Below are 16,559 nucleotides of genomic sequence, written 5' to 3' on the forward strand. Positions count from 1 at the left end.
TTATCTCCTCAGTGCTTTCAGCAAGATTATTATAAAATGTAAAAACTGCAAATATGATCATTTTTCTTCTCCCTCACCCATTCCCAACTAAAAAATCTTCAGCCTTCCCATGTTTTCAGAATGAACATCTAATTAGTTAACATGAACTATAAAACCCTTTATGATTCAAGCTCTGCCAACTTTTTTTATTGCCTCTCTCACCACTCTCCCATTTGTATTCTCCATTCTTCTAATAGTTAACTAATTGGCATTCTCCTGCTTGTTCAGACCTCTGTTTTTGCACATACTCTTCCCTTATCTACAATTCCTTTACTTACTCCATCCCCTTAGTGAGCTCATGATGCTCTTATTGACCTCCTCCCTAAAGGAAGAGTTAAGTTTTTCTTTCTTTCTGTGCCTATGGGTGCTGTATTACTTATATAATAAGCATTTATTGAGGATTTACAATACAGGAGAAATACAATGCAGTAAATCTATCCAGAATAGATTTATTTTGGATTAAAATTTAGTCTAACCACTTAAGAGTAGGATAGATTACTAAATTTTAGCCAAATTACCAACCTAATTCCTGTTTGATTCAACTGTTCCTACAAATTCAAATTTTTGATTTTGATTTTAAAAATCAAATTCCTGGTTGATACAACTATTTTCCTCCAAATCATTTATGATATGCTGATGTCGCTGAAGAATAAATGCAACCCATCTTTAAGGTAGTTATTTTTGTTTTAATCAAATAATGAGTTTTAAAGTTGTGACTAACTTCCATCTTTTTACTTACTTATAATTTTGTCAGAAAGTGGGAGGTTGAGCTTGTTAGACTACACAAAATCTTGTGTGGTATTTTGGCATATTAGTTGAGGAGAAGAAGCATAAGGATAGACTGGATTAAGGGGAGTAGGATTTGGTCTGTATTGCACTGGCTGCTGTGTTAGGTATGGGAAGTGAGGAGCTGGGACATTTTAGGACTAATATTACATATCTAAAAATCTTATCTGGAAGAAGGCAGTGGAAAGAAATCTGTTTCCACATAAATAAGCTTTTGCTTTCATCATCACGTTAAGTGTTTTCCCTAAATCTTTCTCTTCCTTTTGGCCTCTTTCTCTTCCTTCACCGGAATAGGTATTTTGGGGCTCAGGTTATACTATTTGTAGTAAATGTCTGTTATTTTGTCTGCCCACCAGGTTTCCCTTTTCTTCTGGGAACATCATCCACCCTTTCTGGGACATACTCCTTTTTTCACTCTAAGCAGTTGATTTGAATGTGAGCTGCTATGTTCTTACAGACCTTGCACCTGGTCACAGTTGATGGAGAATGGGTGGTCAGAGCTAATCATTTGGGTTTTTGAACTAGGGAGTACTCAAAGTATGGGCTGTTCTTCTCTGGCTGTAAAGCCGAGATGAAGTATGGTAGCTGCTGGCAGCCATTTTCCTCATCATATGCTTGCAGCTAGTTTAAATGAATAAAATAAACTTGCAGAAAAAAGCAATGATGAGATAGAATATCCTGGTGGGACTCACGTTTCTGGTTCCAAGGTTGCTTATATTCAAGTCTCTGTCTTTGTGGTCCACCTGTAGTCCTGCCCTTCTTGTAGCACCCAAACCAATACAATCCTCCTTTTGCCTAATTGAATTTAAGCTGGGTTTCTGTTACCTTGCAACCTAAAGAGTTGCAACTTTTCTCATCCTTCCTCTCTATAATCTGTTCCATGCATTTTGTTAATATTATTTTATTAATGTCCTTAAGATGTTAGATGACTTGTATTGATAACACTTTTGCCGAGTGTACTATGAGTAGTCCAAGTTAACAATGTCATTAGAAAATCAGGTAGAACAAGTGAGATGATTTAAGAAGAGCTAGAAGATTGGTCAGGAGGGCTGATTCACATCTAAGGCTGGTCAAAATTTGTTCTCTAGAAGACAGAAGACCAGAATCTCGTCTAGAAAAAAATGGAAAGACCTGGGGTTTGAACTCTGAAGTTCAGATAATCTAGGGGAAAAAAAAAGATTGTCAGAAGATTATAAGCACTGATTTAGAATGTGGGGAAGTGGTAAGTATTGTTTTATAGAAATGTTTACATAGACCAGGGGTTTTCACATTTGCCTAGGAGAGCTTACATCCCAGGCTCCAGTGTCACCACCTCTTTCTTTTGTCCCTCCACCCAGGGGTGGTAGTGGCTTCCTGTTGTTGCTAAGCTCTGAGTTGCTTCACTGTCCTCTGGCTTATCGGCTCATCTGTCACTTGTATAACCAATTCACTGCATTGCCTTCCCTCTTCTTTAAGTACTTAGAGTGGCTCTGTTTTCCTGTTTGAGCCCTGTCTGTTACATAATATAATTGAGAGGGATCATGGATGGAACATTTTTATTCTTTAAACTGAGGACAGATGTCCATTTTCTGAAAGAAGGTAACTAAGATTCAGAAGCTGAAGTTTGCCTGGAAGTTGTGGGCATGTGGCAGGGGGATGACCCTGAGATTTCCTAGCCCTGAAATGAATGGGTTCAGGGCAAGGACACCCAGGCGACAAAGTGCAATGGAAAAAAATGTATATACGTTCATTACAGCACTTAGCACTATGGTAATACAGTCGTCCCTCAGTATCAAGGGGAATTGGTTCCAGGAACCCCCCATGGATACCAAAATCTGCAGATGCTCAAGTTCCTTATAGAAAATGGTTTAGTATTTGCATATAACTTTTGCATATCCTCCCATATACTTTAAATCATCTCTAGTTTACTTATAATACCTAGTACCATGTAAATTCTATGTAAATAGTTGTAAATACAAGGAGGAACACCTCATAATGTTAAAAGTTTTAGTTAACCAGGAAGGTATATAAATCTAAATTTATATGCACATAATAACAGCCTCAAAATATATAAAACAAAGAATGACATAACTAAAAGAATACACAAATTCAAATCAAAGATATTTGAAAACTCCCTTCTCAGTAAATGATAAGCCCTCAAAATTTTCAAGGCTATACTTGTACATCTTCTCTTCAGAATTTTAAGATCAGTTTATCATGCTCCAACTTGCTTTGGAAAAAATTTATTATCAGCAACTTTATTTCTACATCTGTTAAAGATCTGAGAGATTCTAGTGAGGGAGATGCTGAGCCCTGGCCTAATGGAGGTGGAGGTGCAGGAGGAAGGCACAAATAGACACAGTAGAGACACCCTGTCTTGAAGATGTCACAGTTTAAATGCCTAAAGATTTTGAAGGACCGTTAAATTATTGGAATTATTTTCCTTGATGACCCAGGTGCCCCACCAAGGCTTGGATACCCCACCTGGCTTCCTTGTTTACTGACAGGTAATAAGTAGCTTGCCAAAGAAAGGAAAACAAAGTTTACTATTCCCAAACTGTGGTTTTTCTTCTCTCTCTCTCTCTATTTTTTATTTTTCGTATCTAAATCCTGTTTTTGCTGTGTTAAGAGGACATGAAAACAATCTTGATTGATTTCCCTTGTATACAAGCAAATTATAGGCTAATAATTATACTTCTTTGAGTTGACAGATCATTATAGCTTTAAGAAACTGCTGTGATTTCAACTGGAGCTGGTAACTGTTTCAATTAAAAATTATTTCAGTTATATAAAAAATACAATGTAAATGCTATATAAATAGTTGCTGGTGTGCAACAAATTCAAGTTTTGCTTTTTGGAACTTTCTGGAATTTTTTTTGAATATTTTTGATCCAAAGTTGGTTTATCTGCGGATGCAAAACCCGTGGATGTGGTTGGCTGACTGTATAGTTATTTTAACTGCATAGTTCAAATGCAGCAGATTGAGATCCATCCAAAGCTCACAGTCAGCCAGAGCTGGTGAGTGGGACTCATCACCTGTTTGCTTTTTCTTTCTATTATGATTTTCCTTTTCAACATTGTTTCCTTCTGGTAAGTAGGTTTGATCCATAAGGGTTGATAAAGGTGTGCAAGTAGAAGTGCTGGAGGTGCCACAAAAGTACTACGCTGGATGTGTAAAATGCTAATTCTCTGTAGTGGCTGATCTGATCAAGGAAATAAATGGTATAAGCCAGCAGTCCAGTAGGGATTTGCTGGAAATCCTCTCAAAGGGAGGTGGTGAAGAGGAGGGGTTCTGTAGCCAGCCTGCCTGGTTCCAGCCACGGCCCTGCTGCTTTCCTGCTGTGTGTCCTTGTGCAAGTTAAGTGACCTCTCTGCCTCACTTTCTTGATCCATAAAATGAGTGTAATCATAGTACCTACTTCATAGGGTAATGGTGAGAATAAAATGACTTAGTACCTGTAAAGCTCTTAGCACAGCTCTGGGCACTTAGTAAATGTAACCATCATCACTGTCATTATGAAGGGCTTCAGAAGCCTTACTGTAGCCTAGGAGGAAGTAATCAACAAATGTCTGAACAGGTGTGGTAAGAAATTATGGCCACAGGCATGTCGTAAGTTCAGGGACTTTGAAGGGAATGAAACCATAATTGTCAATCTCTGATGCAGGAAATGTGCCTTCATGCAACCCCTGCGGTAATGTCCCTCTACAGTGCTGATAAAATCATGGTCCCTTTTCTAGGAATGCATTCCACTTCCTAAACAGGATTAACCTGGAGGTCGTTACTAGATTTTGGAGACCCCCTTAGCTAGAAGATTCTCAGGTTGTAATTTTGTAGTAAATACATCTTTTCTATTGTGGTCACCCAGCATTCAAATTCACTTTCTGTGTTTGTGGAATCTTGTGTAGACTTTGGGAGATGCAGAGCCCACCCATGGTGGAGGCCAGAAAAGCCAGTTATTTATTTCTCCCTTGCAACTTAAGTTTAGACTGACTAACTTCAGCCATAGTCTCCTGCCCAAGAATTTGAACCTGCGGTGAGTTACCTAAAGAAGCAGGGACAGTTTAGCATTTCTTGTGGTGGTGGTGGTGGTGGCTGTGGCATCCAGTGTCCAGTCCAGTGATGACTGTCAGCAGTTTTAGCAGAGTTCCCTAAGCTGTAAGTGGTGGCGATCCAGCTGTGCCACCCAAAGTTCAGCGGTGATGGCTGAGCACCTAACCAGGCTATTCCTGGCATGTGACCTTGTCAGTGGTTCTGGTTACCCATATTTTCCTGGTTTCTGCTTATATTTTGAGCCTAGTTCTTCCGTCTTTGTGTTGATTCTGTGAATTACCCAGTAGTTTTCAGTGAATTCTCTTTTTTTTTTTTCCAGTAGCCAATGTCAACCTTATTGTTTGCAACATGAAACTCTGCCTAATGCACTGATTTTCTGTGATCCACTGATACCTACAACTACAGTGGCTGTTTCTTTTTCTTTTTTTGAATACATCTTTGTTTATTTTATTTTATTATTTTATTTTTTTGACTGCACAGCACGTGGGATCTTAGTTCCCCGGCCAGGGATCATACCCACACCCCCTGCAATGGAAGGGCGGATTCCTAACCACTGGACCACCAGGGAAGTCCTGTACAGTGGCTGTTTCTTTATGTCAGAGCCAACGTATTGATGGTAGGAAAATCTAACCTTTATCTGTTGCAGTCCTTTAAGTCTCAATTTTTAAAGTATAGACTTTGTGAACCCAGACATAACCAACTGTGTTTCTTGTCAGAAATTTGCCATGGTACTACAATATGCGTTACGTTTATCCAACTCATTTCAATTTATCAAACACCTACTGAACATTTACCTTGTGCTAAGCAATGGTTAGGTTTTAGAGACACAAAGTCAAATATGACAAGGTCCCTCCTTGCACATATTTAGAAACCTGGCTGTTTAATGTGTTACATCATGGTGAGATTTGGGCACACCAATTCAGCTATATTCAAAGGGGGAAAAAAAAGGAAAGAAGGGGTAAGAGTAAGGCAGTGTGATGTGGTGGTTAAAATCTTGATATAGAAGTTTGACCAGCCTTGGTTCATATACAGGCTCTTATTTGCTGTGTTAAATAGGACACATTACTTAACCTATCTAAACTTCAGTCTGTTTATCTGTAGGGGTAATACCTATATCCTCATATTATTTTGAAGTTTAAATGAGATAATGGAATAAAGTGATTAGTCAGAAATGTATGTTTTCTTCCAGTATGGATAAACTAGTTTTAAATAGAAGTAGACAATGTTTTCTGCCTGTTTTTCTCTACTTGATGATGGTTAGCAGAATTTTAGTAAGAATTTTCACTATTTGCTATAGTAGAACTGACTTGTATGTTTCAAAAGTCATTTATGATGCATGAATCTCCCCTCTAGCATTTTTTCCCCCCCCCCCGAAGACCAAGAAAAATGATTCATTTACTCAACTGCTGTCTGATCTTTTTCCCTGAGTGCACCTCTTTTAGACGCTGATCATTAAATTGTTACGTAGATTCTTCAGCCCACTTAAAAAATGTGTTATAAAAAGGGTTTTATTGCCTTTGGAGTCCTTCTCAAAGTACTTTTCAAATTATATTTGGTCTAATTTTCAGTTTATGGCTAACCTGCTATGTTTTGTGGGCTTCCTTGTTTTCCTTAAATGGGCTAATTTTCTATTATTAAAAATGGTTTTTTTAAAACCTCTGTAATTGTTGTGGCCATCAATCAGACAAGGTGGGAGTTTTGTTTGTTTATTCTTGGAAGAGTTTTTAATTAAAAATTTTTTTTTGTTGTACTCCTTTTCCAATCTTATATAAACTTTATTTTTGGCTTCTGATGAGGTGTTTGAAAATAGTCTCCAGACTTCTATTTTATTTTCACTTTTCATTCACTTCTGTCCCCACCTCAACATCTGCATTTGCTTCTGTTGAAATCAGCACAAATGATACCAAACGAGGGGTTATAGACTGAAGTTCTAAGTGCTGGGACAGCTTCAAAGTTACTGTGTGACCTTGGTTAGGTCATCTGACTGCTTTGGCCTCCAATTTCCTCATCAGTGTAACGAGGGGAGTTTATTCATTTATTACACAAGTATTTATTAGGCACATATTATATGGCAGACACTGTGCCAAATGCCGGAAAAATCTGCAATGAGCAAGAGTCGAGGTGCCTCCCCTCATGAAATGTACATTCTAGTGCTGTTAAATTATCGAAACTTCAAGGCCCTTTTGAGTTTACAGCACTGTAAGTATAATGATACTTCCACTTAGTTCCAGTTCTCTTTTGAATCAAATAGAAAAAAAATTGATATGTGTGAAGTTCGTTTTGGGCTTTTGGACATTCCTTTGACTTAAACACCTTTCAGTTTGTCCTACAGGGTGTTCCATGGAAACCAGGTGAGATGCTCTCTCCAGAAAGGATTCAGGTCCAAAGCTGCCTACTACATCCCCCTCTTAAAGTGAATCTTAAAACGGTTTTGGAAATACACTTTAGATCTCTGCTTTCTGAAGCACGTTAAAAAAAAGAATTACTGGAATAGTGACCACTGACCTTTATTTAGTTGTGGGAGTCAGTCTCAGTCAAAGAGGAAATGAAACTTTTCTTGGTTGTGGCCAATATGAAAATACTTATTGAATTATAAAATTGTATGCAGTTATAAGACCATAAATCTCTTTACTGGGGATCAGTAATAATAATAAATAATAACGAATAGTAAAAAATATAAATTTTATTATTTGGCTGACAATATGGTATGTGACATATGCCTTGGAAAAATAGTGGACTGGTAAACTTTTAAACTTACTTGCCAATGGCTTATTAGTGTTACAGGAATTATCACAGTAGGAGTCCTTAAAAGAATATTTAAGCCAAGTCTTCTTTCCCTTCATATTCCATTTAATTTAAAGTGGGCTATTTGTGGGATGATATATGCCAGGTAGTAAGAAAAGGTTGGAATTATATTGAGGTAATTTTGGAACTATTATCAAAATGGAGCCATCTGAAATGATTGTTTATAACAGATAATGGCTGTCAGGAAAAATAAAATAGAATGAAAGATGTAAGCAAAGTGACAGAAAATAACTGATGAGCTGGTGGAAAATCCAGAAACATCTTGCATGAAAATCAACTCATAACAGAGTTTTGCTTGATTTTATGGGAAGAAATTAAGTAGCAAATATTAACTTTTGTCTGTTTCTCAAATTCTATCTTAACCAGGATAATAATTCTTGTTTCAACTCTCAATTATCACACTTGTATCTTTTCCTGTTCATGAATTCATATTAAATTTTCTTAATATAATGGCTCTAATTTCATTTGTTTCCTTAGATTAATCTTCTGACAGTTCAGGAACAATAATCACAGTTACTGAATCATGGTTCATGTATATACATATTTACACACATACAAAAATAACCATAAAATAACCATAAAAGAAAATAGAAGTCGTGCCAAAAGAAAATTGGAGGTAAAGGGCTATTAAGATCTCAGAGGAAGGGGCTTCCCTGGTGGCGCAGTGGTTGAGAATATGCCTGCCAATGCAGGGGACACGGGTTCGAGCCCTGGTCTGGGAAGATCCCACATGCCGCGGAGCAACTAGGCCCGTGAGCCACAATTACTGAGCCTGCGCCTGTGGAGCCTGTGCTCCGCAACAAGAGAGGCCGCGATAGTGAGAGGCCCGCACACAGCAATGAAGAGTGGCCCCTGCTTGCCACAACTAGAGAAAGCCCTCGCGCAGAAATGAAGACCCAACACAGCCATAAATAAATAAATAAATAAATATTAAAAAAAAAAAAAGATTTCAGAGGAGGGAAAGAGTACATCCAAATTGGAGGAAAAGGGGAAAATTTGTGCCTCAGATTTATACTGGCCTTAAAAGGCAGTGAAATTAGGGCCTTCAGAGATGCAGGGAACACCTTCCAGGTGGAAGGAATAGTAGCGCTATACAGTGGAAATTATATTGGCTTGGAGTTAACTGAATTTTGGGTCAGTTTTCTCTCATTCCTAGTTTGACTGGTAAAAATTGGAATAATAACATCAAAACCTTGCTATAGGGTTGTTGTGAGGTTTAAATGATATAATCCAGAGGAAATTCTTAGTAAAGTTCCCGGCAAAAAGTGGGTACTTGGGCAAAGACCCTCCCTTCCTTTTTCATGTGAATGCGGAGGCCATTCGATGCCAGGCTAAAGAGTTTGCTGAAGCTTTAATCCTGGTTCTACCATTTACCAGCTGCATGACCTTTGGCAAGTTATTTAACCTCGCTCAGTGTCCGTTTTCTCATCTCTAAAACTGAGCTAATAATAGTATCAATTTCACAGGGTTGATTAAGGAGTGAACAAGTTAATTAATGTAAAGGGTTTATGAAATATGTGGCACAAAGGATGTACTTGTTAACTATTGTTATTTTTCATTGGCCCTGAAGAGCAAGTGGAAGTTTTTGAGTTGGGGGTGGGGGAGAGTGACTCAATCTTTTCTTTAGAAAAGTCAATGTGTTGGTGGTTTAAGAACAGGAATTGGGTGATGAGGGATTAGGGAGAGACCAAAACAGAGGAAGAGTAGTTAGGGGATTGGTAAACGCTCAGGATCAGAGACACTGAGAGCCTGATGAATAACGGTGGTAGCAGGAATGGAGAGGGGCTAGTCACTTAGACTAGAGATGTGCACATGAATTACCTAGGGATCTTATAAAAATGCAGGTTCTGGTTCAGTAGGTCTGGGTGGGGACTGGGATGCTGTGTTTATAATAAGATCCCAGGTGGTGTCAATGATGCTTGTTCATGACCACATTGAATAGCAAGGGTTTTGAAGGCAGGATAGGAACCCTCAAAAAGAGGAGGAGTTGACAGTTGATTGGCCTTGGGGAGAGGAGACAGCGGGATGGTGAGTTTTCAATAGAAGGAGCTAAATCGGGAAGGAAAATGATGAACTTAGTTTATCATGCTTTTAGAAGTTTTAAGAGATAGAACGGTGTAATGCCCAAGAAGTAGATTTTTTGTCAGAAGACCTGAATTAAATCCTGACTTCAACAGTTACTAGAAAGATGACTTTGAACTTCAGGTCTCCTTCTTCATCTCTAAATGGGAGACTACAATGACTACTTCAAAGAATTGTTGGATAGATGACATACATTGTTGTGAAAACTTCTCTCATGGTGGCCAGCACCTAGGTGGCACCTACTGAATAAAAATGAAATTTATAGACTTTATGGAATTTATGGACTACTCCAGCTCCTCACAAGGCTGATCTAGGTTTTAACATATATGTTTTTTCCTACAATGTGCATACTGGTACTTCAAATTGAACAGTAATTTGACAGCCTTCTGAACTTTATGTTTTCTAAGTATTCATTAGCTGACATAATTTCAGTGGATGTGAATGCCAGGATTGGCAGCGGGTCCACCAGAGCTACATCCATCAGAAACCTGCAATTGTCTAATTCTTCCTTTTAAGGCACTTCTCCAGGATAAACTGTCTGAATCAAAGAGGAAAATATCTTATCAAACCCATTTATAATCATAGTCCAATAATGGTAAATGGCAGGCTATGGGATAAATCCGTGGACTTTCTCTTAGTTTTCCAACCAGAGGCAGCATTATTGATGATTGAAGAATTAGCTCTTCAGAGCTTATCTACAACCTCGACTTGGATATTTTAGACTGGTTGAAAGTAAATATTTTTCTCTTAAACTTAATCTGAACTTTCAAAATGTCCTTGCATCTGTCTCTACATGTAACTCAATCAGTGAGATTTTAGGAATGAAGTTAAACTGAAGTGAAAAAATAAATGTATGACAACAAAGAATTTATGGCACATATTTTATTCTGGAAGTCTTCATGAATAACTATTTATAATATTAACAAATTGTGATTATACTACTATGTCGCTGGACTATTCAAAAAACAAGTGCTTTTATTTCTTGCTTTATAAGAGAGATCAGAAAGAAAAAAAGTTCCAGGCCATATTATCAAGATATTATCTCAAATATAACTGAGATCAAGTCATCCAAAGAATCATTAAATTACAGTTCTTTTAAAAACAACTTGTCCTTTTCAAAAATTAAATTATTCTGGAATATTTTGGGCTTGACCACAGGGACACCAATATTCCACACTTGGGGACTTTATCTTCCTTGATATCACTTCAGGATGAAGAAATTCAGAATCATGTGCATGGGTTGATTACTAAACCAATCATTTCGATTACTACTTCGCCTCTCTGCATTTTGTTGTCCCCAGTGTTCTCCATAGCCAGAATCCATTATTTTCATCAGCTCTAAAAAATCCAGTCTTTCAAGGCTGAAAAGAGCTCCAGAAGAAAATTTCTGCTGCCAGAATTATTTTGATCTTGCTTGAGTAGTTGGCTGAAGCCCTTGCCAACCTATTTACCTTAATTAACTCCGCAGGTATGGTTCCCTCATGATGATCTCTAAGTGTAGTTGACTCTAGATTAAAAAGGGGAAACCCTCCATCTCCTGAAATCACAGAACCATTAAGGCTCTTGGAGACTTCCTCAAAATAACATCACATTTTTTTCCCTTAAATTGAAAGACTAAGTCTCAATCTAATAGCTTGCTTGCATAAGGAGCTAACCAGCTCTAGGTATAAACTAATTTTTTACAGATAATGGCTATTAAAATATTTGTTATATGAGTAGATTCTGTTATTTATCTCCTCCAGAGAATACCTAAGACTTTGTAAAACCTTTATATTTTATAGATATATTATTTTTTCCTCCTTAAATCTCTTTCTGTATCTAACCAGCATCCATCCAATAATCTGAACAAGGAACCTGGGAGTTATCCTGGAATCCTCCCTGCCCTTCCCACATCCATTCAATTCCCAACACTTGCTGACTTTTACACCCTAAATGTGTGTTGGCTGCCCTGTCGATCCCTCTGGCCATGTCTTGTCTAGGCCCTCACACTCCTCTCTGGGCTTCACAGCAGCACCCTAAGGGCTTTCTCTGCCTTCAGTAACTGGCCTCCTCTGATTTACCCTTCAGGGCAATATATTTGAAATCCAAATTGATCAGGTAACTTCCTTTCATTGGCTCTCCATCATCCACAGTAAAAAGAGACCCGAGCTCCTTGGCATAAAATATAAGGCCTCCCCCGATCTGGCTTTTTTTAAATGAGCTTCTCAGGTTTATTTCCTGCAAGCTGCTCACTGCCTAGCACTGCATGCTACAGCCCGGGGCTCAGCCTCAGCACTACTGACATTTGGGGCTGGATAGTTCTTTGTTGGGGGGTGGGGCTATCCTGTGCCATGCTAATATGCTCAGCAGCATCCCTGGCCTCTACCCATTAGATGCCAGTGGTACTCTCTTCTCCCAGTTATGACAACCAAAAATAACCCCAGACATTGCTGAAATGTCCCCCAGGGGACAAAATTGCACCCTGGTTGGTAAGTAGGAGTTGGATAATGAATCACTAAATCTTTGAACACACCAACCTATGTAGTACCTCCACTCCTTTGTTTTTCTTGTTATTTGTTCCTGGAAAGCCTTTCTCCTTCTTTGCCTAATGCAGGGAGAGAGGAAAAGATTCTGTCCGTAGATCCTCTCCCTCATTTGTTTCCTCTGAAGAGGAGGGACTAGTGATCTGATTCATCGGATTCCAGGACACATTGGAGAACAGGTGAGAGCATTCCTTTGAAAGGACTGCATATGGGTATAACCCACTCTTCAATTTTTAAAAAAAGAAATGAACCAATAATGCATGAATCCATGCTTATAAAAATTGAAACAATATAGAACATAGAATTGAAAGTGAAAGCTTTCCAGGGTCAAAGCATTCTAATTAAAAAAAAGAAAAGATTTGATATATACTGCCCCAACATTATCAACACCAGACATCCTCCCCCTTTGTGGCTGTGGCCTCCTCAGGGTTCCAGGATTGTGTATGGAAGGCAGAGGCTAGGTCGGCTCGCAAAAACACAAAACTATTACTTCTTCTTCTTCTTTTTTTTTTAAGTTATTTGTCCAAGGTCAAATCACTAGGATCTCTCAGACACAGAGTGCTTTTTTTTTTTTAAGAAGATGTTGGGGGTAGGAGTTTATTAATTAATTAATTTATTTTTGCTGTGTTGGGTCTTCGTTTCTGTGCAAGGACTTTCTCTAGTTGTGGCAAGTGGGGGCCACTCTTCATCGCGGCGCACGGGCCTCTCACTATCGCGGCTCTTGTTGCGGAGCACAGGCTCCAGACACGCAGGCTCAGTAGTTGTGGCTCACGGGCCTAGTTGCTCCGCGGCATGTGGTATCCTCCCAGACCAGGGCTCGAACCCGTGTCCCCTGCATTAGCAGGCAGATTCTCAACCACTGTGCCACCAGGGAAGCCCCAAAACTATTACTTCTTGATGCTTGCTAGGGTTATCCGAGCAGGTGATTCACATTTTGGGTCTACCTAACTCAAAGAAGGACATTTCAACAAAGCATCTATAGGCCGCATTCTTCTTCCATTCCTTATCCAAATCCTTATAGTCCTTTTCCCTACCATCCGTGTAAAAATCCACAAACCATAACAGTCAGAGCTGTTATCAAGAAAGACAGACACTTTTTGCCATTTTAAATGTACAGTGTTATAACCATCAGTCCAAAGACAGCCCCAGAGATTCTGCTTCACCTGATCAATGGTGAGCCCTGGGGTCTGTATTTTTTCTTTTTACTGATTCCCCACCCCCAGACGAGTGATGTGCAGCCTGGTGTGGAAGCCAGAGACTGAAGAATACAAGTTAAAATGTAAAAAGATGCATCCAGGTATCCAGTGTTTTGACAGCTGCGTATATCACTTCATGTTCATGTGAATATAGCATGGAGTAGTAGCCACACTTAAAAAATTCCAAGTTTCATAAATTCTTATAGCAGTTGGAAGATGTCTCTATATGCCTATGTCCTAAATACTGTGCAGGCCTTAAAAACAAACTAGGTAAAGAGAAAATACCTGCGAGCCCTCTTTATTAATATAATGAAAACATGCCTGATGGTGGGGAAATATAGCGATTTTCATAAAGGTTTCCAACTACGGGAACAAAGGGTGAAAGAAATCCTTTCCACACAAGTTTAATTCTAGAGACTCCATCCTTTACACAGGGAACTTAACCCTTTCCCCTAATTCTGTTGATTATTATTCTTTTTCAGCCTTCCTCAACACTTAAGATCCCACGGGAGGTCACTAGGAATGGTGGGGGTGAAGTGTTCCTAGTAGCAGAAATGAAGATGAGAGAGTGAACTGGAAAAACGCTTTAAAAACTCTAATTGAGACAAACCTGACTACAAAATTGTGTCTGTGCTATGATTACAACTGTAACAATTCTGTCTGCATATGGACAGGGACTGAAAGGGAGCATAAAAAAAATGTAAACAGTTTGGTTTGTAGGATGGCAGAATTTTGGGTGGATTTTTCTTTCTTTTGAGCTTTGTCAATGTTTTGGTAATGTTTTGCAGTAAACAATACTAGAACAGAAGCAGCTGAACCTGCTGACTAATTATTGTTAGAAAGAGCAGCCTAGCCTCAACTCATCGGAGCTAAAATCGCTGCATTTGGCAGATGCTCTCCAACGTTAAAGTGGATAATATCAGCTAACCTTAACAAGCAGTCGACTCCTTCTGGTCCAAAGGAGCATTTTAAAAATCATTTTATTTTATTTGTTGCAGCTAACTCATTCTGGCAGGCACACCAAGTATTAGTTCGGCGGGGCCCATAGGAGGGTGTTTCATTTTGTTGCTTTTCTTTTCTTTTTTAAAAATAGTTGAAATGGTTGATGGGTTACACCTGTCCTAAGAAAGGTCTTGGACCAAATCATCTGCAGTATAGTGAAAAACTCAGGGTCCTTAAGAGTGTCGAAGTATGTGAGTGGATTCAAACTCCACTTTAAGGGAAACGCTGATGTCACCTGCAGGAACCCCTGCAGCTTATCTTTGAGTAGAAATGGAATGGCAAGGATACAAGTCAGTTTCTTCAAAAATTGACAACAGAATGTCAGCCTGACTTCCTGCACATCTGGTGTTGAAAGCGTATGGATAATCAACATCAAAGACTATTGGCACTTCAGGCACTTGTCAGCGAATTCAGTCCTGAAGTGACTTTAACTGTGCACTTGCCAAAGGCTCACCTAAGACACCTAATATTGGAGAGAGACGATTTAATGAACGGGTGAGCTCTCCATCCCTCTTCTAGGGACTCTAATCTCTGTTCTTGTGATCCGTTGTAGTATCAGGAAGCAACATATCTGGGCTGGATAACCTCTGTTCCTGATAGAAATGCTCTCACCAAGTTAAAAATCTAGTGTTACGCTCTGCGCCTTTATGAGATTCAGTTTAAGAATTATCTATTGGAACATGCTTTTGCATTTTTTTCTTGCAAATATTGCTGAGGATGTTGTACCTCATGTTACCTAAAATCTGTTGTTAAAAAAATTAAGTGATAACATTCCTTCTGGATTTAGAACATTAGCTTTGCTTGTAACACAAGTTAGAAACCAGGTGTTTGTCTTTGTGCCTTAGGTACCGGGAAGCTCATGCTTTATCCCTAGAACTCCTCCAATGGCAGTTTTGTACAGATTGGAGGAAGTGGTGAACTCAGATAGCAGAGTCAGGCACAAGAAGGAGGATATTATTTGGTGCCCATTCAGTTGTTGTGCCTGTTACGGCTTAGGTAAGTACAACACTATCAATTTTAATGATCTCATTAGAATTTTTTTCTCCAAGAATTTGCTGTTCCTGAAGTGCTAGATTTTCAGAAAGGAAAAAATGCATTTCATTTTCTATAAATATCAAAATTAATTACTCATTGTTGTAACTAATCATTAAAATTCAAAATTAGATGAGAACGTTCTTAATAGATTTTTTTAAGCCTTGAAGAGGTCCATTTTATTATAGCATCTACAGCTCTACTATTTGTGGAAATTATGACATAAGGTTCATAATTGAATTAAGCCAATACCTTTGCCCAAATCCTAAGAAGAAATTAATAAAAGATGGTGGGTAAAACTATGGTATCTTATTAGGAAAAGTGTAGGCAATTGAGTAGAATTGTTTTTGTAGATCTCACCCCAGTTTATCTAGTTGGAACATATTCATTCATTCACTCATTCGTTCTTTCAGTCATTCAACATGCGAGTCTAATATGTTCCAGGGGCCATTTTAGGTCCCAAGGATACATCAGTTAACAGAACAGATAGAATTCCCTGCCTTTATAGAATTTGCATTCTAATGGGGAGGGGGGAAGACAGTCAGTAAAACAAATAAAAAATATATGGTGTAACAGTTGGTATTAAGTGCTGTGACGAAAAGTCAAGAGGATAAGGGAGAGATAGGGTGCTCTGGGTGTGAGGGTGGAATTTGCTATTTTAAATAGTGTGACCAGGTGGCATCTGAGCATAGATCGGAAGGAGAGAGTGATGTCTCTCCAGGAAGAGTTTCCATGCAGAGGGAACAGTTTGTGCAGAAACTCCAAAGCAAGGTTGTGCTTGGAGTGTTTGAGGAAAGTGAGGCGACAGATGTGGCAGGAATGGAGGATGGGAGGAGAGTGGTGGGAGGCCATCGAGGAATGAGGGAGCCAGAGCATGCAGGCCGTTTTAAAGGGCTTTAAAAATGAGACGAGGAACAACTGGAGGGTTTTGAGTGGAGGAACAACATGGTCTGACATGTGTTAAGAGCATCATCTGGTTGCACTCTGGAGAACAGACTGCGATGGGGAGATGTGGGACCAGTGGGAGCAGGAAACCTAGCTGGGAGATGATGGTCATTTGGACTC

General features: G+C 38.9%; 1 long non-coding RNA gene across 2 annotated transcripts in view; it reads left to right on the forward strand.

Annotated features, from left to right (window-relative positions):
• LOC115838693 (uncharacterized) overlaps positions 1-16,559 on the forward strand; it is a 615,736-nt gene that overhangs the window by 63,406 nt on the left and 535,771 nt on the right. For both annotated transcript variants that reach the window (XR_009564271.1, XR_011377532.1), the window contains exon 3: positions 15,308-15,458. This is a non-coding gene — a long non-coding RNA (uncharacterized lncRNA). The remainder of the gene's footprint in view (positions 1-15,307; positions 15,459-16,559) is intronic.

The sequence above is a fragment of the Globicephala melas genome, chromosome 6, assembly GCF_963455315.2.
Source record: "Globicephala melas chromosome 6, mGloMel1.2, whole genome shotgun sequence".
NCBI classification, from domain to species: Eukaryota; Metazoa; Chordata; class Mammalia; order Artiodactyla; family Delphinidae; genus Globicephala; species Globicephala melas.